Genomic DNA, 21,661 nt, shown 5'->3' with positions numbered 1-21,661 from the left:
TTCTCTGGGCATGATGCCCACCCTGCCCACCCCTGCCCCCCACCCCTCACCCCCAAGTCTAGATTGCACCCTGACCACACTGTGTCTCATTTGTCCATTCATATAGACGTTGGTCTCCTCAGACATTGTATACCTCAGCACCAGCACCACGCCTAACACAAGGGAGATGCTTGGTAGATGTTTGTGGAATAAATGAATAAATAAAGAGATCAAGTTTGGCCATTAGACTGAAGTGATTATCTGAAAACCCATTCATTTCTGCATTAATAGCTGAACTGTTTAGTTCCAAAGAGGGCACGTGGCCTGCAGTTCCTAAGCAGCAGAGCATATACTACTGCTGATGAAACAGCCATGTGCCAAATGGGGCTCACTTTTATCATTCTGACACCCCAGCCCATCTGCTGTAACCAGAGACCAGGGAGGAGCAGGACTGACGCAAGTACAAGAAGGGGGTGGGAGTGGTCCACACTAATAATGCGTTGTTAGTAGAGAATTTAGATGATATTAAAATATCAACTGAAAGTTGGACCATTTCTGTTAACACCATGAGCTGGTACTTCTAAATGTCAGAGGTAAAATACTGCTTCCCCTCAGAGGCTGTTCTGCTTTCTCCCCCAGAGAAAGGGGGAGCAACCCGGGGTTTCAATCATGCTTCACAGGGCAGAGTAGAGACTATTTTTCTGCTCTTTCTATAACTGTGGGCCCCTCAGAACTTCCTTTTCCTCCTCCTATTGATGGCAATGTCACAGTGACCTTCCCAGGACCAACCAAGCCCGCCACTTCTCAGGTGCTCTGCATCCCTCCTTTTAGGTTTAGGGAGGCATCTGGAAGGTTGGTTGGCTCAGAAAAGCCTATCTTAGTGGAGCTGAAATCTAAGTTTTAGAAGAGAAATAGAGGGCTGTCATGGAATCAGCATCTCTGCCCCTGTGTATATGCTGGATCAGAGTCTACTTCTGGTCTTCCATTTACAGGTGTAGATTGTAGACCTCACTCAGTGCAGACGTCTTTCTGAAACTCCTCCCTGTGTGCTGAATTAGGTTGGAAACTATTTCAAAAACTACAGAAGCTATGGCAATTTGAAAACTTTTACTAGCCAACATTTTGTATCAGAACTAATGTAATATCAATATGATGCCCCATCTTGGCAAACCAAATTAGCAATTTGAAAGGTACGGTGGTACCATTGGATCACTCATAAATATCGAGATGGTTGGTGTCTCTCTTGGCCTTAAGGCAGCTGTCAGAATGAGCAACCCAGTTGGTGGGCTGCTCTGACCCTTCCCCTGGAACCTGTGAGCAGAACAAATTCTGCATCTTTTTTTTTTAAGATTTTATTTATTTATTTGAGAGAGAGAGAATGAGAGATAGAGAGCACGAGAGGGAGGAGGGTCAGAGGGAGAGGCAGACTCTCTGCTGAGCAGGGAGCCTGATGCGGGACTCGACCCCAGGACTCCAGGATCATGACCTGAGCCGAAGGCAGTCGCTTAACCAACTGAGCCACCCAGGTGCCCCCAAATTCTGCATCTTGGGATGCCGGTTGAGGTTGCTATGTCTGTCCTGAGCCCAAGGGTGGAGATACCAGGTATAAATAAGGAGCTCCACTGCCTATAGGATAAAACCTAAGAATGCCTTTCATGATGTGGGTCTTGTCACATGCCAACTTCTTCTCTTAGGGTCACCCCACCACCATCTTTGAATTGTAGGAACCAGCTATACTGAGAGACTTGCAGTTCCTCAGACAAGACTTGTTCTCTCAACCATCCAGGCTTGGCCATACTATTCCCTTTGCCCGGAATTTTCCATTTGCCCTCACTCCTTCATTTACCAGAATAATTCAAGACTAAGTTCTGGCATCATCTCACGCAGGAGGGCTTTCTTCACTCAGTTCCCCAAATGGGATCAGTTAAATGCAGACTTTGTTTCCATATACTTAATATCACAGCTAAATAACCTCACTTGTCCCCTAGCCCACATTGTCCTTGTCTCTTCTGCACCTTTGGAGATATTTTCTCTTGTCTGGAACACCTTCCCACATGCTTCCTTCTATCCTCAGCATTGCCCCTCCAGGAGAATTCTCTGGGGATGGTTTCTTCTGCTTATCTCAAGGCTGATTATGTTTTTATGAGCACTGTTCTTATAGTCCCTGATAGCTACCATGAAGTCAACTGTTCAGTGGTAATGACGTGGTGAAACTGAATCAGAAATCTGCAGGAATTTACCACTTGGGCCTTTTCTATTAACAATACTGTCAACAGAAGAATAGAATCCAATAATTTCTGATTGCTATTTTTTGGACCAATTTATCAAGATATGTACATATCTTATCAATACAAGTTGAATGTTGGTTTTTTCCTTCCCTAAACTCAACATATCCATCACTGCTTAGCTTAATTTTTATTTTTCTTTCTCCCCTCAGGGTAACCTTGACTGTCTTGTAGCCCCAGTGATTCAGGGCAGGAAGCCCAGGGCCCTTGGCTTGTCCAAAGTGTCATGGCAGACACTCAAGGCTTGGCTGCTCAAAAACATGGTGAAGGCTCTGTTTCTTCCTCTTGACATTTGGCCAGCCCCCCTTAGCCATCTCTCTTCATGAAAAATATTGACCTTGCTAATTTCAAGGCCTAAAATTACCTTTTTCTCTACATACTATTTCTTAATCTTTCCTCTTTCAAGTGAGAAAAGAGAAAAAAAAGTCAAGGCTGCTTTTTTTCCCCAGTCTCTGTAAAATCCAAATCTAGCCTATGATTATTTCTTTTCAACTAGCAAAAAGTTCAAAAGTTACTAGTTTCTTCAATTAACTACACCCCTTCTTTTTTTTAAATCATCAGTACCCGGTTAGCATTAAGTGCTTCTTGGCTAAGCTTGTTCTTTTATAATCTGTTTCATAAAGGCATCATATTCCTTTCCTTAAACATTTTTAGAATAGTTGAACATAACCAGACTTTTTAAAAAAAAATTTTTATTGTTATGTGTAATCAGATTTTTTTTTTAAAAAAGGCATCCAGTAGTTACTCGCAGATAATTTAGAGGCTCACCGATGGGGCTGAGATAATGGTGCCTATAAGGATCATGGGGAGTTTTATTTTTATTTTTTTTTAAAGATTTTATTTATTTATTTGAGATAGAGAGCACGAGAGGGAAGAGGGTCAGAAGGAGAAGCAGACTCCCCACTGAGCAGGTAGCCCAATGTGGGACTCGATCCCAGGACTCCAGGATCATGACCTGAGCCGAAGGCAGTCGCTTAACCAACTGAGCCACCCAGGCGCCCAGATCATGGGGAGTTTTAAAAAATCTACTTGCTCACTCTCTTCTCACCGCTCTTCACCCCTGAGTATAACTAAACCCAGGAAAATATAATTTATAAATATAAAGAAAAGCTGTTTTGATAATTGTAATATGCCCCCTGATTGAGAATCATGGTCATGATGGTTCCAGGTATGTAGGACCCATCTGGGGATTGTTGATGTCACACGAGTTAACACTGAGGAGCAGAAGTGGGGGGTAGTTAGATGTGATAGTTCTGGGAGGCTTCTGGAAGAGTTATGTTTTGTTTTGTGTTGGATCTTGAATAATAATAACATAGCAACAACTGACATGTATTGAGCATGTACTACATTGGAGCACTTCATCTAGCTCATCAAGTTTAATCCTCCCCAAGGATGGTATTATCCCCTATTTGTACAGATGGGGAAAATGGAGCTCAGAGAGATCAAGTGCTTTGCCCAAAGTCACACAGCAAGTAAGTAGCAGAGCTAGTATTTAACCCTTCAGTCAGTGTGACTCCAGAGCTCTGACTGCTATGATGTGTCAGATTTAGTGGGAGGGAAGCAGCTGAGACTCGTGGTTTGTGGGTTATGGCAAGAAAACTATTTCTCCCTGATCAAAATCTTTGTGGGAGACAGTTATCTGGGTTTATAAGAAGTCCTTAAAGTCAATTATGGACATCACCATTAGGCTGAAAATCGTCTTTCTATCTGTCTAAGAAGATGAGAAAGGCCAAGTTTTTATCATCATGAATAGACCTGGTGTATGATCATTCACTTCAATTTTTCTAATTCCATAATCATAATTCATAATCATAGGCATTTCTTGGAGATCAGAGGGACTTCAGATCTCATGCAGTCCTTTTTCTTGTCTGACTCCCTCATTTGGCAGGTTTATTTATTCCAGGGAAGGCAGCAGCCTGCCAAGTCCAGCCAGCCGAGCTGCCCCCGACATCTCTGCGCAGTGCGGCCCGCGGCCGGGGGCGGCGGTAGTGAGACCAGCGCTGCGCTCCCGCCCCCTGCCCTCCGCGGAGTCCCTGGGCTCTGCTCGCGGGAGTCACTTGGCGCCGAGGGCTCCGCTCGCCTGCCTGCCGCCCGGACCGTCCGAGGGCCCTCCCCGCGCAGGCCCGGATGCCTGTCACCCCTCCGCCCCTCCGTGGAAAGTGAAGTTTGAAGAGTGGGGAAGAGGGAACCATGGACCTGAAGAGGAGGCTCCACCTGACTCCGGCCGCTGTTGGAAAACTTGTCCCGGACAACTGCAGATCAAATGATGGGAAAATTGTGGACTGAACACTGCATTTGTGAACTTAGAGTTGCTCAGGTTCATAAATGCCGGCTTGATCTCGGTTTCACATCTCCCCCAGCTACCTACATTGAAAAAGCTGGAGCTCAGTGACCATAGAATCTTCGGAGTTCTGGACAGGTAGAAGAAAACCTTTCAAATCTCACACATCCGAACTTCAGTGCGTTCTACTGCAAAATATCAGCACCTTGGAATCTTTGAAAAAGTGGGAATGTCTGAAAAGCCTGGACCTGTTTCACTGTGGGGTTCCTAGTCTGAATGACTGGGGAGAGAGCGTCTTCTCCGGCTGACCTACCTGGATGGCTAGGGCCAAGAAGATCAAGAAGCCTCTGGTTCAGATGCCCAGGTGAACGGTAGGCACCAAGGAGAGCCAGGCCAAGGGGAAGATGAGGAGGAGGGTGGTGAGGAGGAGGGGGAGTGTGATAACCAAGAAGAGGAAGAGGAGGAAGAAGATGTGAGCCGGGAAAGGATGGAGGTGAGGTCAGTGGGGAGGAAGAAGAATTTGGACACGATGGACAAGGTGATGAAGATAAGGGCATGAAGAGGAAAAAGAGGAAGAAAAGTAAGAAAGTGGGAAGGTGGGCGCCTGGGTGGCTCAGTCGGTTGAGCGTCTGCCTTCGGCTCAGGTCATGACCCTGGCGTCCCGGGATCGAGTCCCGCATCAGGCTCCCTGCTCGCGGGGAGTCTGCTTCTCCCTCGGACCCTCTCCCCTCTCATGTGCTCTCTCTCTCTCTCATTCTCGCTCTCTCAAATAAATACAATCTTAAAAAAATTAAAAAAAAATAAAGAAAGTGGGAAGGTAAAAGAGGAAAAGAACAATTGATGATGAAGGAGAAAAATTGATGATTAAGACCAAAATAACCTGCAGAGAAAGGACTGCTCAGTATTGGTTGGACTGCTCCCTGGTAGCAGTTTAAATAATAATAGTAATAAAGGTAATAATAGTAATAAAGGGTATCTGTGATACCCACCACAGGACACCACCCACCCAGAGAGCCAAAGAATAGTTCCTGTGACATTCTGCCTTTCTCCATTTGGTCCCTCTTCAAAATCCACCATCAGCTTGGGGCCTGCACTCCAACAAAATGGTAAGTGCTGTTAGGTTCTTGTGTTAAGACTCTTGCTGAGCATGGGTCGTTGTGGTTGGTGAGTCAACCGTCAGTGGCTGCTAGTTACAGCAAGACTGTAACAGCATTTTTACTTTCTGTACAACAAAGAAGGCTTGTAAATCAAATCTTAACATTAAAAAAAAAAAGTTTCCCACAGCAAAGAATTAGCTGGCCCAAAATATCAATGGTGATGAGGCTGAGGAACCCTGGTATAAATGTTCAAGGCATGGGCTGGGTTTGAATCCGTGCCCTGAGCACTGGGGAGAAAGGATTTCTGCTTGCACAGGATTATTCCGGGTATTATGTGCCAGGGCGGGAACTTCGCACGCCATAATGGCACTGGAGGCAAGTTCATCTATGGGGAGAAGTTTAATGATGAGAATTTCATCTTGAAGCACACGGGTCCTGGCATCCTGTCCATGGCCAATGCAAACAGTTCCCAGTTCTTCATCTGCACTGCCGAGACCGAGCGGTTGGATGGCAAGCATGTGGTCTTCGGCAAGGTCAAAGAGGGCATGAACATCGTGGAGGCCATGGAGCGCTTTGGGTCCAGGAACAGCAAGACCAGCAAGAAGATCACCATGGCTGACTGTGGGCAGATCTAATAAATCTGACTTGTGTTTTATCTTAACTACCAGACCATTCCTTGTGTAGCTCGGGAGAGCACTCCTCCACCCCCACCTGCTCGAAATACCCCAGAATCTCTGTGGTCTCATTGCAGTTCTGCAGGCACCATGGTTCCTTATCCCCAGGTCTAGCTGGATTGCAGAGTTCAGTTTAGGATGATGAAATAAAACCTAAACCACAGAAAAAGCTGTGTGACCTTAGCCAAGTTGCTTAACCTCTCTGTGGCCCATCTGCAAATAAAGCTCACGCTCGTCCCTTCCTCATAGGGCTGTTAAGAGATTTAAATGAGTCAGTGCATTTGAGGCGCTGAAGCAGTAGCTGGCACACAGTAGACGTGTGTTTAAGAGAGGCGTCTGACTGGTGTGATTAACATAACATAATAAAATAAAATTTAAAAAAAAGAGAGAGAGAGGCGTCTGGTGCCGTGGTGGGGTGGGCTCCCAAGTCAGCCTGCCTGCATGTGAATCCTCCATCTGCCACTTACCAGCTGTGTGACTCTGGCCGAGTCACTTAAACACTCTTGACTCAGATGCATCAGTAAAAGGAAGATAACAATGGTATCTACCATTAAGATAAATAAATCGTGTATGCAAAATGATTAGAACAGTGATTTGCACATCCTAAAAGCTGTACAAGTTCCAGTCGTTATTATCACTGTTTTTATTCCTTTTTTAAACAAATATTTGGGCCTCCTGGGCACAAAGGGGTGAAGTCACTTGGCTTACAGCTGATGGACAGCAGAGTTGGAATGAGGACCACTGACTCACGAAAGAAGGAAGGCTCCGTCCAGTATGAGAGTTTACGATTCGCTCTACTCCTCGGCATCCTGTGTAGTAGAAAGCTGGGTAGGGCATGATTATTCGGGGGTAATTATTACTTTGGAGGCAATGTGGAGAGAGGCACTATGACCTAAGGTGTCACTTAGCAACCATATAATTCTAGCACTGCCTTTGAAAAACGAACACTGCAGGTCGTTCAAGGAGGAAAATCACCAGATGTTGAAGTGCCGAGATCAGAGTTGTCAACGGGGGAGAAAGTGATTTTAATTTCTTTCTATTACTATTATTGGAAGAGGTATTTCTTTAAAAGACATTTTGTGCTGTCATTGTGCTGTTCCAATTTAATTCACCATGCTGATGGTAGTGCCTTTTGAAAAAAAAAATTTCTTTTCTTTTTTGTAGTTGTTTTGAGATGTAGAAGAAAAACCAAAATTTGAACTTTCTGAGAGCTTATAACTTTAGGAGTTATAACTATATTGGAAAATGAGCCCAGTTAAAGTTAACATACCTGTTTAAATGGCTTTAAAAATTGTGTCATTTTAAGTGGCTTTGTTAACTAGATTCTCTTTGATGACTCATATCGGCAAAATATAAACTTAGGACTCTCATTATGATGTCAAGTAAGACCGGGGTTGGAAAACCTGCAAGCCAGTCTACCTTTTTAGCCAGGTATAACTGTAACTGTTTGTCTCTTTGCAATCAGAAACTCGGCAAGCACAAAATAAGCGAAAGTAGCAAATTATTTGGAGACCTTTCCAACCTGTGTCTGACCTTCTTGATTCATTTGCAGAGGTAATTGCCTGTGGAAATGGCTGTGCTTTTATCTGTGGTGCTATTAAAACACTGGTTGAAATGAGGTGGCACAGACTGCCTGGTTAATGGGTTACCGTGGAGTGGGAGCTGTTGTTTTATTCAACAGATGAGAAATAGCTGAAAATAACCTTCTGTCTCCCCTGTAAGAATTTTGCTTGTTAAGTGACATTCACCAACACAGCAGAGTTTCAGCGTGGTATAGGAATTTGGGCTATTCTTAGCAATATATTAAGTGAGAGTTTTCAGGCTTTTCTTGTTATAAAGTAGGGAATATATGAGTGTTTTATATTCCCTGATTTTGGGGGCACTTTCTGTGCTCAGGGCAATAGCTGTTCAGCTTGGGGAGGAATGAGAACACAGTGCCGGTAGGACGTTTGGAGTGGAGTGAGCTGTTCGTATCAGTGTCCCCTGCATCAAGGAACCACTGACCGGTGGGATCATTCCCTCATTCTCTCCTGGCTTCGCCGTCCTTGTTCTGTCTAGTGGGGTAAGGTTAGCTGCCTTCTTGGCCTCGTCCTGCTTCCTCAACATGGCCCAGTATTGTCCCCGCTCCGATCACCCTCCTCCCTTGGAATGGAGCATTATACTTACAACTTATTAGGGAAATAGTGGGGATCCCTGTGGTATAAAACAGTGCTTCTCAAACTTGAAGATGCCTCAAAATCACCTGGAGAGTTTGAAGAGATACAAGTTCCTGGGTCTCACCCCCAGAGATTTGGATCCAGTAGATTTGGAGTGGGCGTGAGAATTTGCATTTCTACCAACTGCCCAAGCAAGTGATGTTCCTGGTTTGAGACCACATTGTGAAGCCTTTGTGTGATATTGTGATTTATAATAGTAAATATATGTTTGGTTTTCCTCCCAGTGTCTGGCACAGAGCTTCTAAAACCCTTGGAATTTCCTGTGCCGACAGCAATAAAGGTGTCTCTTGTTGTATGAATGAAGTGACTTTTGGAAGCACCTAAGGATCTGGGCTGGTTACCAGGAGAGCCAGTCATGTGACTGGAGGGTTGGAACTTTCAGGCCCCCACTCCTCCCCCACCCCCAGCCTCCTGCGGGGGAAGAGGGGACTTCATTCACCAATGGCCAGTAATTTAATCAGTTGTCGTGCCTATGTAACGAAGCCTCCATAAGAACCCAAAAGGGGAGGATTTGGAGAGCTTCCAGGTTGGTGAACCAGAACGCTTCCAAGTGCCATGCCAGGCCCCAAACTCCAGGAGGACAGACACTCCTTTGTTCAGGGCCTTGCCCTGTGTATCTCTTCATCTGGCTACTGACTCCTATCCTTTAATATCCTTTGTAATCACCCAGGAATCTAGTGAGTAAACAGGTTCCCTGAGTTCTGTGAGCTCCTCTAGCAAATTAATCGAATCCAAGGAGGGGTTCATGCGAACCATCGTTAGAAGTACAAGTAGCCATCTGTCCTTGCAAATGGCATCTTAAGTGGGGGCAGTCTTGTGGGGCTGAGCCCTGAACCTGTGGAATCTGATGCTGCCTCTGGCAGAGGGTCTCAGAATGGAGTTGAATTGTAGGACACCCAGCGGGTGTCGGAGAAATGGTTGTGGGGTGTGGAAAAAGCCCACCCACATTGTAAACCTTGTACGGTTGAACCTGAACTCCCTCTTTGGGACAGTCTCTTCAACAGTTAGTGAACAGCACTTACTGAGCACCCACTGAATGCAGAGGAAGAAAGATGTCCCTGAAATGACCACCATATTTCCTGCACTCCAGAAAGTCTTCTGTTTCAAGAAAAGCACAAGCCTACACATCACAGTAGGAAGTACCCGCTCAAAGCCAAGGGCTGAGGGCACCTGAGTCTCAGGGTGTTGAATGGAGGGATGTTAACACTGGGTGGGTCAAGAAAGAAAACTAAGGTTTACTTTGGATCTATCCCATCCCAGCACTGTGGTTGGCATTCATCATGTTAATTCATTGAATCTTCACAGAAATCCTGAGAGGCGGAGATTGTGTTCTTTCTCTTATAAATGAGGAAACTGAGGCTCTTATGACTTGAATTCGTGGTGTAGGGGCCAAGGGCAGGACGCCCGAAGATGAGCCACTTTGGCATGAAGATTATTTTGAGCTGATGACAATCAACACCCTGTGGGCTCAAGAGAAACTCTTGCCCTTCCCTTAACTCCATAGAAGAATCTCAGAGTAATGGTTATTAGTAGAGATAAATTTTATCCGAGTGACCCATCTGTATGGCAGGGCAAACATACCAAATATCTGCTCTTCTTATTGCCCTGTGAAGTGCTTTCCTTTCCTCTGAAGTCCCAGACCTCTGCCCCCTCTTGTTGGTTCAGGATGACATACAGACCTCATTTTATCTGTCTTTGGAATTGCCATGTCTGGGTGGATTCCCTGTATGTATCCTATTGAATTTGATTTTCTCTTGTTAATCTGTCTCATGTCAATTTGATTCTTAGTCCATCTAGAAAGGACCCTTGAAGGGGACAGAAATTCTTGCTTCCTGACAATGGCAGGGCCAATAGGGTTCTTTCCTTTCTGGGACCAAGTTGTCTTCACTACACCATGTTGCTTCCCAGCATAGCGCATGACATGCCTGAGTATTCAGTTCATGTTTGTTGACTTAAGACAATAGATGATCTAAGTTAGTGAAGGAATGTTTCCAGGAAATGATGACTCTAGAGATGGTCCTTAACCATCCTGCTGTTAATTATTGTTATATTTATTGAGCATTTTATTATGTGCCAGGTACTCTGATAAGCATTTTATATACATTATCCCACTTACTAAAAAATAAAAACTATAAGGTAATTATCACCTCTAGTCTATATGAAGATATTTAAAGAGGAGGAATGATTATCCTGGGGTTGGTAGTGAAACCACGTTTCCAAATTGTAATTTTGTTTCCAAAGTACAGAGTTCTCCTACTCTGCCTTGATCTACTATAGCATGACACCTAGTAGTTACTTTTTTATCTTCCCCTTGTTACTACTCATTTCTTTCCAGACAATGAGATAGATCCATAGCTATGGATTTCAAGACACAAGATTTTAAAAGTTAGTTGCCAGTTACCAAGCCAATATAAACATTATCCTCACACCCACTCATCATTATCACATTATGATAAGCATGAGCACTTACAGCAGCAAAGACCAAAAATACTACATGAACAAAATGAGATGTGTTGCTGTCATGTGGGCCAGATGACACGGAACAAGGACTTAAGTCCCCTCTGCCTTCCTGCATGCCTCCATTTATTCTTCAGTCCTTCCCAATCTAGGAGTAGCTTCATTCAGAATCACCACGTAGTCAGTATTTCAGCTGATGTGTCAAAATTCTTAGCCTTTGTGGGTTTTAGAGATTCCTTTGCAGGCCCCGGTTTTTGCAGGACGAACTTGGTTTAAAACCTCTCTCTGGACTGCAGGATTTTCCTATTATGATAAATTTTGAGTTTATCTATGCAACTAAAAGATAATAGTTCCCGTTCAGACTCCTGTTCCACGTGGCTGTCTTAGTGAAATGCCCTCTGATGTGTGTGTTCTGACATTTGACTCCAGGACAATAGCTGAAACAGACTATAACTTTGAAGATCTCTTTGTTCCAACTGGGTACTCTGGGTACTTTCGCACAGCATCTCGTTCCCCCAACAACCCAGGGAAGTGAGCAGGTGATATTTTTTTTTTTGGCAGACTGACAGAAATGGAGGGAAAAAGCAGCAAAGTAATTTGCCTCTGGCCACACAGCTCCAAGTGGCTGAGCCAGAACTTGAAGTCAAGGGGATATAACTCAGAAGACCCCATCTTCCTGTCCTTATCAGATAATATTGTGGGTGCAGAAGTCACTGGATTCACCTCTCAGGATTTGCTGGGCTATGCTTGACCTAGAAAGCAGAAGATTCCATTTCTGAGCTCCTTCTCTGGCTTTTTAGATTCTATTTGCTGTATCTCATTAATGTCTTAGAAGTGAAAGGATGTCTCTGGGCTCCTTTGAGCTCTGAATGCCAATGTTGTGTGTGTTAATGACTTTTACCCCCAACCCACCAGTGCAGCCACATGACTTAATGAGCAGTTCATCCTAATCAGATGGCTGGCTAATGGGGAATTAAGAATCGTAAGACTGGTGATTTTATTGTAAGGGAAATTCATAAAACAAGAATCTTTTTTCTTTTTCTCTTCAAAAAAATGAAGAAATTAAGTCTCATTAAAATAAGCAGCAGTTTTTCTTTTTCAACATTTCCTTGGCGGTTTGGGGTCTTTTCTGATTCCATACAGATTTTAGGATTGTTTTCTCCAGTACTTTGAAAAATGTCATTGGAAATTTGATCAGGTTGGTGTTGAAGGTATAGATTGCTCTGGGTAGCATAGACATTTTAACAATGTTTATTCTTCCGATCCATGAGCATGGAATGTTTTTCCATCTTTTTGTGTCTTCTTCAATTTCTTTCATGAGTGTTCTGTAGTTCCTAGAGTATAGATCCTTTATCTCTTTGGTTAGGTTTATTCCAAGGTATCTTACAGTTTTTGGTGCTATTGTAAATGGAATCATTTCTCTAATTTCTCTTTCTAGATATGGAGGCAACCGATTTCAGTGCATTGATGTTGTATCCTGCCACATTACTGAATTGCTGTATGAGTTCTAGTAATTTGGGGGTGGAGTCTTTTGGGTTCTCCACATAAAGTATCATGTCGTCTGCAAAGAGAGAGAGTTTGACTTCTTTGCCGATTTGAATACCTTTTATTTCTTTTTGTTGTCTGACTGCTGTTGCTAGGATTTCTAGTACTATGTTGAACAATAGTGGCGAGAGTGGGCATCCTTGTTGTGTTCTTGATGTTAAGGGAAAGGCTCTCAGCTTTTCCCCACTGAGGATGATATTTGCTGTGGGTTTTTCATAGATGGATTTTATGAACTTGAGGAATGTTTCCTCTATCCCTATACTCTGAAGAATTTTAATCAGGAAAGGATGCTGTATTTTGTCAAATGCTTTTTCTGCATCAATTGAGAGGACCATATGGTTCTTCTCTCTCCTCTTATTAATGTGTTCTATCACATTGATTGATCTGTGAATGTTGAACCACGCTTGCATCCCGGGGATAAATCCCACTTGGTCGTGGTGGATGATCCTTTTAATGTATTGTTGGATCCTATTAGCTAGGATTTTGTTGAGGATTTTGGAATCCATATTCACTGGGGATATCAGTCTGAAATTCTCCTTTTTGATGGGGTCTTTGCCTGGTTCGGGGATTAAGGTAATGTTGGCCTCATAGAATGAGTCTGGAAGCTCTCCTTCTGTTTCTATTTTTTGAAACAGCTTCAGGAGATTAGGTATTATTTTTTCTTTGAATGTTTGGTAGAATTCCCCAGGGAATCTATCAGGCCCTGGACTCTTGTTTTTTGGGAGATTTTTTTTATCACTTCTTCAATCTCGTTACTGGTTATTGGCCTATTCAGGTTGTCAGTTTCTTCTTGTTTCAGTCTTGGCAGTTTATAGGTTTCCAGGAAGGCACCCATTTCTTCCAGGTTGCTTAATTTATTGGCATAGAGTTGTTGATAATAATTTCTAATAATTGTTTCTATTTCCTTGGTGTTAGTCGTGATCTCTCCCCTTTCATTCATAATTTTATTATTTTGGGTCCTTTCTCTTTTCTTTTGGATAAGTCTGACCAGTGGTTTATCGATCTTATTAATTCTTTCAAAGAACCAGCTTCTAGTGATCACCAAGACAGCATGGTACTGGCACAAAAACAGACATATAGACCAATGGAACAGAATAGAGAGCCCAGATATGGACCCTCAACTCTATGGTCAAATCATCTTCGATAAAGGAGGAAAAACTATCCAATGGAAAAAAGACAGTCTCTTCAATAAATGGTGCTGGGAAAATTGGACAGCTATATAGAGAAGAATGAAACTCGACCATTCCCTAACACCATACACAAAGATAAACTCAAAATGGATGAAGGACCTCAATGTGAGACAGGAATCCATCAATCCTAGAGGAGAACATAGGCAGTAACCTCTTTGACATCAGCCACAACAACTTCTTTCAAGATACATCTCCAAAGGCTAGTGAAACAAAAGCAAAAATGAACTTTTGGGATTTCACCAAGATAAAAAGCTTCTGCACAGCAAAGGAAACAGTCAACAAAACAAAGAGTCAATCCATGGAATGAGAGAAGATATTTGCAAATGACACGACAGACAAAGGGCTGATATCCAAGGTCTATAAAGAACTTCTCAAACTCAACACCCAAAAAACAAATAATCAAGTCAAAAAATGGGCAGAAGACATGAACAGACACTTCTCCAAAGAGGATATACAAATGGCTAACAGACACATGAAAAATGTTCATCATCATTAGCCATCAGGGAAATTCAAATCAAAACCACATTGAGATGCCACCTTACACCAGTTAGAATGGCACAAATTGACAAGGCAAGAAACAACAAATGTTGGCAAGGATGTGAAGAAAGGGGAACCCTCTTACACTGTTGGTGGGAATGTAAGTTGGTACAGCCACTTTGGAAAACAGTGTGGAGTTTCCTCAAAAATTTAAAAATAGAGTTACCCTATGACACAGCCATTGCACTCCTGGGTATTTACCCCCAAAGACACAGATGTAGTGAAAAGAAGGGCCATATGCACCCCAATGTTCATAGCAGCAATGTCCACAATAGCCAAACTGTGGAAAGAGCCGAGATGCCCTTCAACAGACAAATGGATAAAGAAGATGTGGTCCATATATACAGTGGAATACTACTCAGGCATCAGAAAGGATGAATACCCACCATTTGCATCGACATGGATGGAACTGGAAGGGATTATGCTAAGTGAAATAAGTCAAGCAGTGAAAGACAATTATCATATGGTTTCACTTATTTGTGGAACATAAGGAATAACATGGAGGACATTAGGAGAAGGAAGGGAAAAATGAAGGGGGAGAAATCGGAGGGGGAGATGACCCATGAGAGACTATGGACTCAGAAACAGACTGAGGGTTTTAGAGGGGAGGGAGGTGGGGGGTTGGGTTAGCCCGGTGATGGGTATTAAGGAGGGCACGTACTGCATGGAGCACTGGGTGTTATACAAAAACAATGAATCATGGATCACTACATCAAAAACTAATGATGTATTGTATGGTGACTAACATAACATAATAAAATTAAATTAAATTTAAAACAATAAAATAAAATAAGCAGCAGTAAGGCATAATCTTAATAGATATTGAATTTGAGGCATTATCTGATTCAAAGGCAGGGATTGGAAAGGGCTTCTGCTTTCTTGGTTTTTCCTGTTGGCATCTATGAGGTATGGGGGTGGCAGGCTAGCCAGGGTGGGAATAGAGTTGAAGTGGGGAACAGGGAGGGGGAAAGGAAGGAGGGAGGGGCGGGGGTAAGTATTATAGTCTATATCCTGGAAATGGGCTTTTTGTAGAAAAGCAACTCTCTCCTTTTGATCTGTCTAAACCTACTCTAAAAAAAGAAATTGGTGAATAATGTAACGGGCCTTGACCATAAAGAACAAATCAAAACCAACATTTATGTCCACAGAGTTTGACAACATAGTCTGAAATAAAACATGAATTGTGAAAGAGGATAGAAAATCATAGTACCATGCTTCTCAAAGTTCCCAGCAGTAAAGTATCACCTGGGAACTTGTTAGAGATATCCATTCCCTAGGGCCCACCCAAGACCTACTGAATTAGGAACTCTGGGGTCAAGGGCCCAGAACTGTGTCAAATGTCCTCCAGGTGATTCTGACACACACTGAAGCTTGGGAGTAGGTGATTTAGAGGAGTATGGCCTTGGAGTTAGAGAGACCCTGGTTCTGGCCTCTCTGCATGCTGTTTCTCTGATATTGGACTTCATTTTCTTTTTTTTGCCAAGTATTGATGGTACCCACTTTTAGGTTGTGTTATTTTTTATGATTACCGCATTGCTCTGAGCTCTTGGCTTTGAAGATTTGGAAACTGTTTTTCAGTTTTGTGGGGGGGTCACCTTGGGCCTGAGCCAGCAATTCCTAATTGCCTTTGCAAACCATTAGTATGGCTGTCAGTAAACATGGCTGACTGAACACACACATTTGTATCTGATCACTCCTGAAACCCCACTAAAGCAACAACAAAGGAAAGGTCCTTTTAGAGCATTAATGCATTAGGAAAAAGAGCACGAGAGGTGAGTAACACAAATTGGAAAGCTAGAAAGCAGTGATTGACTTGGCAGACCAAAGAAAGCTGAACTCTAAGGTGACAGAAGGGAAATCTAAACAATAATTTGATTTACAGCAGAACTTCCCCAAAGATTCAGGCATTATGACAACAGTGCCATTAGAAGTGAGGTGAAGGGTGGGCTAAGAATAGGGCGGGTTGAAAGTTTGCTTAAGAAGCATTTAGACCCCTCCCAGGGGCGCCTGGGTGGCTCAGTCAGTTAGGCGTCTGACTTGATTTTGGCTAAGGTAATGATCTCAGGGTCATGAGAGCGAGCCCCGCATCAGGCTCCGTACTAGGCGTGGAGTCTAAGATTCTCTCTGCCCTCCACCCTTCCTCCCCACTTGCTCATGCTCTCTCTCTCTAAAAAACAAAAAAAGAAAAGAAAAATTTTTTTCTTTTAAAAATAATTCGCTTTCTTTTGCCCGCCACAGGACAGATTTCTAGTTTTAAAACAGGGTACATCAAGAACAAAAATATCCCTCCTCCCCAACCATCTTTATTTTCACCAATACAAGAAATCCTTCTGGAAACAAGCAAGTGACTAAACAGGATCGAACCACTGAATCTACAAGCTAATACATGATCTGTTATGGCAGAATAATCATGAATTTCCCCCGAAAGAAAGATTTTAATTTTCCAAATATAAAAGAGTCTAAGAGGATCATATGTGAACAGAAATCTTATTCTAGGTCTTATGGTAAAGAAGGATAACACACTGGCAGCCGAAGAAAAGTGAAACTCTTCCTAATAAATAGATCCAAATAAGAATTTCTACAATATTTCTTTAGAACACAGAACCAGAATTCTTTAAAAAAAGAAGCATCTAGGCTCCCAAATATCCTTCTCCAGACAGGAGATTGAGGACTTCTTTAGGAACTCAGAGAAGTCCAAAAGGACAATCCTAAAGTTGACGGCACCATAGTTTCTTCAACACAAACACCAGCCAGGTCACCCTGCAGTGAATTCTCATAGTTGACAACCCCCACTCATACACGCAAGGGTACCACTCTTAAATATGAGCAGGCATCTAAGGATTACCATGTATTTTTAATCTGAAAGGCAGGCAAACACAAATAAATGGAGGAAATAAAGACCAAGCAGGGATAATAAAACTTAAAAATATATCTATTATTCATATCCTCAGAAGATAAAAAACAATGTCAATGGAACAGAACAGAATGCTATTAAAAAGCAGCAGTTAGTGAACAAGAAACTGATGGAAATGAAAAGTATGATATCGAATGAAAATTAAACAAAAGGAATAGAAGATGGGGCACCCGGGTGGCTCAGTTGGTTGAGCATCCGACTCTTGATTTCAGCCCTGGTCGTGACCTCAGGGTTGTGAGATTGAGCCCTGCAGTGGGCTTGGTCTTGTGCTGAGTGTGGAGCCTGCTTAAGATCCTCTCTCTCCCCCTCCCTCTGCCTCTTCCCCCTCACATGCACGCGGTCTCTCTCAAATATACAAACAAAAGGAATAGAAGATAAAATTTAAAGAATCTCCCATAAAGTGATAAGAAGAAACTGGAGAGAAAAATAAGAAAATTAGATTAGTCTAGGAGTCCAGCACCTGATTAACAGGAGATCTGGTGAAAAAAGAATAGCAATGAAGGGGAAAAAACCATCAAAGAAATAATCCAATTAATTATGTGACTAAACTATTAACTATATAACTAAACATAAGAAATAATTTCTCAATATATATACATATCAAATCATTGTGTTATACACTTTAAACTGATACAACGTTATATGTCAGTTATGTCCCAATAAAACGGGAGGAAACCAACGATGGGACCAAGAGAATCTTTTACCAATGTGACTTTGAAAGCCTACCTCCATTTTTAAGGATTCTCTTTACAAAATTATTATGTTTTTACCTGATTTGTTCCTTGCATCAATACTTATTGCCCCAGTGTATCATTCAGCCCATGCTTTTTTAGTCTTTTTCTATATTTGGCATAGAAGGGGAAAAGAAAGATGTCAGAGGTGTCAATGTGGCTTTATCCATATCAACTCATCTTCCGTGACCAGCATGTCTCCATCATTGCCAAATGGAGTGGCCAGGTCATAAAGGCTAACAAAGGCCTAAAGGCCTTCTGCTGGGAATTAAGAGTCAGAAACAAGCATAGGTGTCAGTAGAGTCTTCTTTAAATTCTGTTTTAATGTATCTTTTGGAATTCTGTATAGAACAAAGTCAGTTTGGATAAACCCATAAACTACCCACAGAGAGCAATGATTTTTAAATTATTACAAAGAGGAAAAAGACTCACTTAGAGATAAACTCCTTTATCTCTAAGCTTTGATGCACCTGTAGAGATAGCTTTTTTTTTCTTTTTCTTTTTTAGCCTTCTTGAGTTTAGGAGTAAATTGTGCTCTGCAAAGTTGCTTAGAAGTTGGGGGGCATTTTCCAACGGGAATAATTTTGTGAATAATGACCAACTTCCTAAAGAAGCCCACACGTCTGTTTACCCCACTGATTATGAAAAGCATGCAGGTGAATTTCTAACAGCTCTGCAGAAGCCAGTCACCCAGGATGCCAGAGAAGCTCTGCGAACACAGGGATAGGGGCTTCACATCTTCACTCCTTTTTGATAGCAGGCAGATTAAGTGCCCATCTCGCTTCAGGAAGCTGGAGTAGATGTCCCGAAGAAACAGTGGTGAGAGATGGGGGAGTGGTCTGGCCACTGGCTCTAGACTGGGGTGCTAAGGAGACCCGGGAGCTGGAGAGCAGGTTAAGCATAAACAAAGAATAGACTAGAGGCTTTGGAACTGCGGCCGGCTAAACACACTTCTTATTTCCAAACTCGCGCCTGCAACATCTCTTTTCTGTTCCACCAAAGATCCTCAAGGTTGACCTACCTGCTTTACTTCCATTTCCAATGCCCTTAATTTGCTGCTTCTGTCTAGGGTTTTCCCCCATCTTGGGTTCATAAAATATAATTGTCTCTCAGTTTTCCTTCTCCCTTACTTTTGAGAAACGGCGAAGAATTTTATTTTAAGTGATTAAAAAAAAGCTGACTAGAAATAAAAAGTGTCCTTATTACGCTTACCCTTCCATCACCCCACCCACTGCTGTCACCACCCTCCATATTCACTTCCTTTGCTCTTCCATCCCCTTCCCTCCTCTCTTCCCTCCCCTCTCCTTTCTTCCCCTCTCCTCTCTTTCCCTTTAATTTTCACTTTAATCTGCTGGAGGCAAGTTTAAAAAAAGAAAGAAAAGGAAGTAACCCAAGAAAATTTCCTTGAAATGTAGGCCATAAATTTCCGGATTGAAAGGACTTATTGAAAGCCTAGCACAATGGATGATGACTGAGCCACAGCAAAAGGCACACCATTATGAATTTTTAGAACATTGTGGAAAAAGAGTTTCTCAAGAGGAAAAAACAGGTTCAGTATGAAGGATGAAGGATCTGAATGCTTTTGTCTTCTCAACAGCAAGAGAAGACAATGGAGGCATGCTTCCGTTGAGAAAAGAGTGAAATGATTTCGCGTCTAGAATTCTACACCTCGCTCAGCTAATAATTGATTGTAATAGTAAACATTAAGTCTCAAAAATTTTGCTCCCATATACCCTTTCTCAGAAAACTATAAAAAGATGTCTTTTACCAACAAAAAAAGTAAACCAAGAGGGTGAAAGACATGAGATCACGGGAATCAGGGGATCTAACCCAAGTAAGTGAAGCTCCTTCCCAGGGTGCTGGGGCAGAGACACCCATACAGCTGGCAACGGAACGGTTCAGAAGCCTCCAGGAGAGATTTCTTTTTTCTTTTCTTTTCTTTTCTTTTCTCTTCTTTTTTTTAAGTAGGCTCCATGTCCAGCATGGAGCCCAATGTGGGGCTTGAGCTCACAACCCTGAGATCAAGACCTGAGCTGACATCAAGAGTCAAATGCTTGGGGCGCCTGGGTAGCTCAGACATTAAGCGTCTGCCTTCGGCTCAGGTCACGATCCCAGGGTCATGGGATCGAGCCCCGCATCGGGCTCCCTGCTCAGTGGGAAGCCTTCTTCTCCCTCTCCCACTCCCCCTGCTTATGTTCCTGCTGTCGCTATCTCTCTCTGTCAAATAAATAAATAAAATCCTTAAAAAAAAAAAAGAGTCAAATGCTTAACCAACTGAGCCACTCAGGTGCCCTCAGGAGAGATTTCTTTATGGAAATGAAATTGATAGGCTAATTCACGAATTTTAATGTATTAAGAAGAGACTTTATTTGTGGGAGAATTTGGAGTCAAATTAATGATAAGTAAACTAAGCAAATGAAAAGACCATTATTAGCTATAGGAAAAAGGAAAAGTGACCTGAATATCCTATGTGGCTTAGCTGTGAATATCTCTCTTCCAGTTACAATAATATCCACGCAGATAATTATCTAGCCGAGATGATGCTATAACCACGCTGGAGGATGGGACAATGGGAAGAGGTGTGGGAAATGAGTGTGAGATTGGAGGGCAGTGGGGGGAAGAGAGCTAAATTCTCAGAGGCCAACAGATAATTCCTAAAACTGAAATATAAGGACATCGTGATTTGAGAATGACCTTGAACTATGAAGATCAATGATCAATAGCAAAACAATCAGGTTAATATAATGGAAAATGGGTGCTTCTGCAGAATGGGAAATTGGGTGAAAAGAAAGAATATCTAGGGGAGTAAAGAATTCAAAAGATGTTTTGGCCATTTAACTCTTTATGTGTATGTGTATGTATACCCAAATAAACATGAAAATTTAAAAAGGGAAACAAAAATTTTTGCCATTCTTCCCCTAAATTCCATACAGCAACTTTTAATTGAGGGCCAGAGAATACTATGTTTATTTTTCTTTGAGTGGGACTCACGGCTCTTGCTCTGATACAGTGTTAATTCTAAACTGCTCAAAGAGAGAAAGAAACTTGCCCTTAGGCAAACCGGCATTTTGCCCTGGGATTGAGAAAGGTCTTTCCTACTGTGGGGGGACCCAACTAATTCACATTCAGAGTCACCCAGGGCATCATCTGCCCTGTGAGGCTCTATTAAGCAGGGACATTCCAATCTCCCTCTCTTGCTCCCCATATCACACTCAAGTATCTATTCAAGCAATAGCTGGGCTTATATGTAATCTCTCCCAGTTAGGTTGTGAGTATGTAAGGCATATCCCAGTTAGGTTGCTAAATAAAGGCATAATGCTTTATTTAGAGATATCAATAAATAAAATATATGCATGAAAAATGTATAACCTCACTTCATATAAAATTAGACAACTGGCATTGAGCGGATTGTCCATTTTTAATAGTAATAATGTTTCTAATAGCAATAATAATTAAATAGGGCCCTCCTGAGGACCTTTCACCTTCTAGAATGTCTCGGAAGCAGACTGGCACAAGAGCAGCCCTGGGTTGTAAATGATAGATGTGACATCACTGCCTTAATGGTCTGACCAGCACACCCGTGCCTCCGATGGGAGCCTCGTTCTTAAGCCATGGACAAGAGAGCTATTCTTACTGTATTGATTTGGTGTAACTATATTTTTAAGCTCAAAATTAAATTAGTTTCCTGAGAAAGGCACCTCTTACTCTTCATGCATGACCTCTGGTTCATTGTGGACCAGAAAATAGAGCTGAGC

General features: G+C 42.4%; 1 protein-coding gene and 2 pseudogenes across 2 annotated transcripts in view; all 3 read left to right on the top strand.

The window, feature by feature from the left end:
• Window positions 1-21,661, top strand: part of KCNH1 (potassium voltage-gated channel subfamily H member 1) — a 355,728-nt gene that overhangs the window by 223,429 nt on the left and 110,638 nt on the right. The window lies entirely within an intron of this gene.
• On the top strand, window positions 4,455-5,570 carry LOC114225941 (acidic leucine-rich nuclear phosphoprotein 32 family member B pseudogene; annotated as a pseudogene).
• On the top strand, window positions 5,975-6,277 carry LOC114225936 (peptidyl-prolyl cis-trans isomerase A pseudogene; annotated as a pseudogene).

Source organism: Eumetopias jubatus, unplaced genomic scaffold, assembly GCF_037043125.1.
Source record: "Eumetopias jubatus isolate StellerSeaLion01/CBP00866 unplaced genomic scaffold, mEumJub1_p1.0 scaffold_12, whole genome shotgun sequence".
NCBI lineage: Eukaryota > Metazoa > Chordata > Mammalia > Carnivora > Otariidae > Eumetopias > Eumetopias jubatus.
Note: the sequence above shows the minus strand (reverse complement) of the source record. Positions and strands in the feature narration are given on the sequence as shown.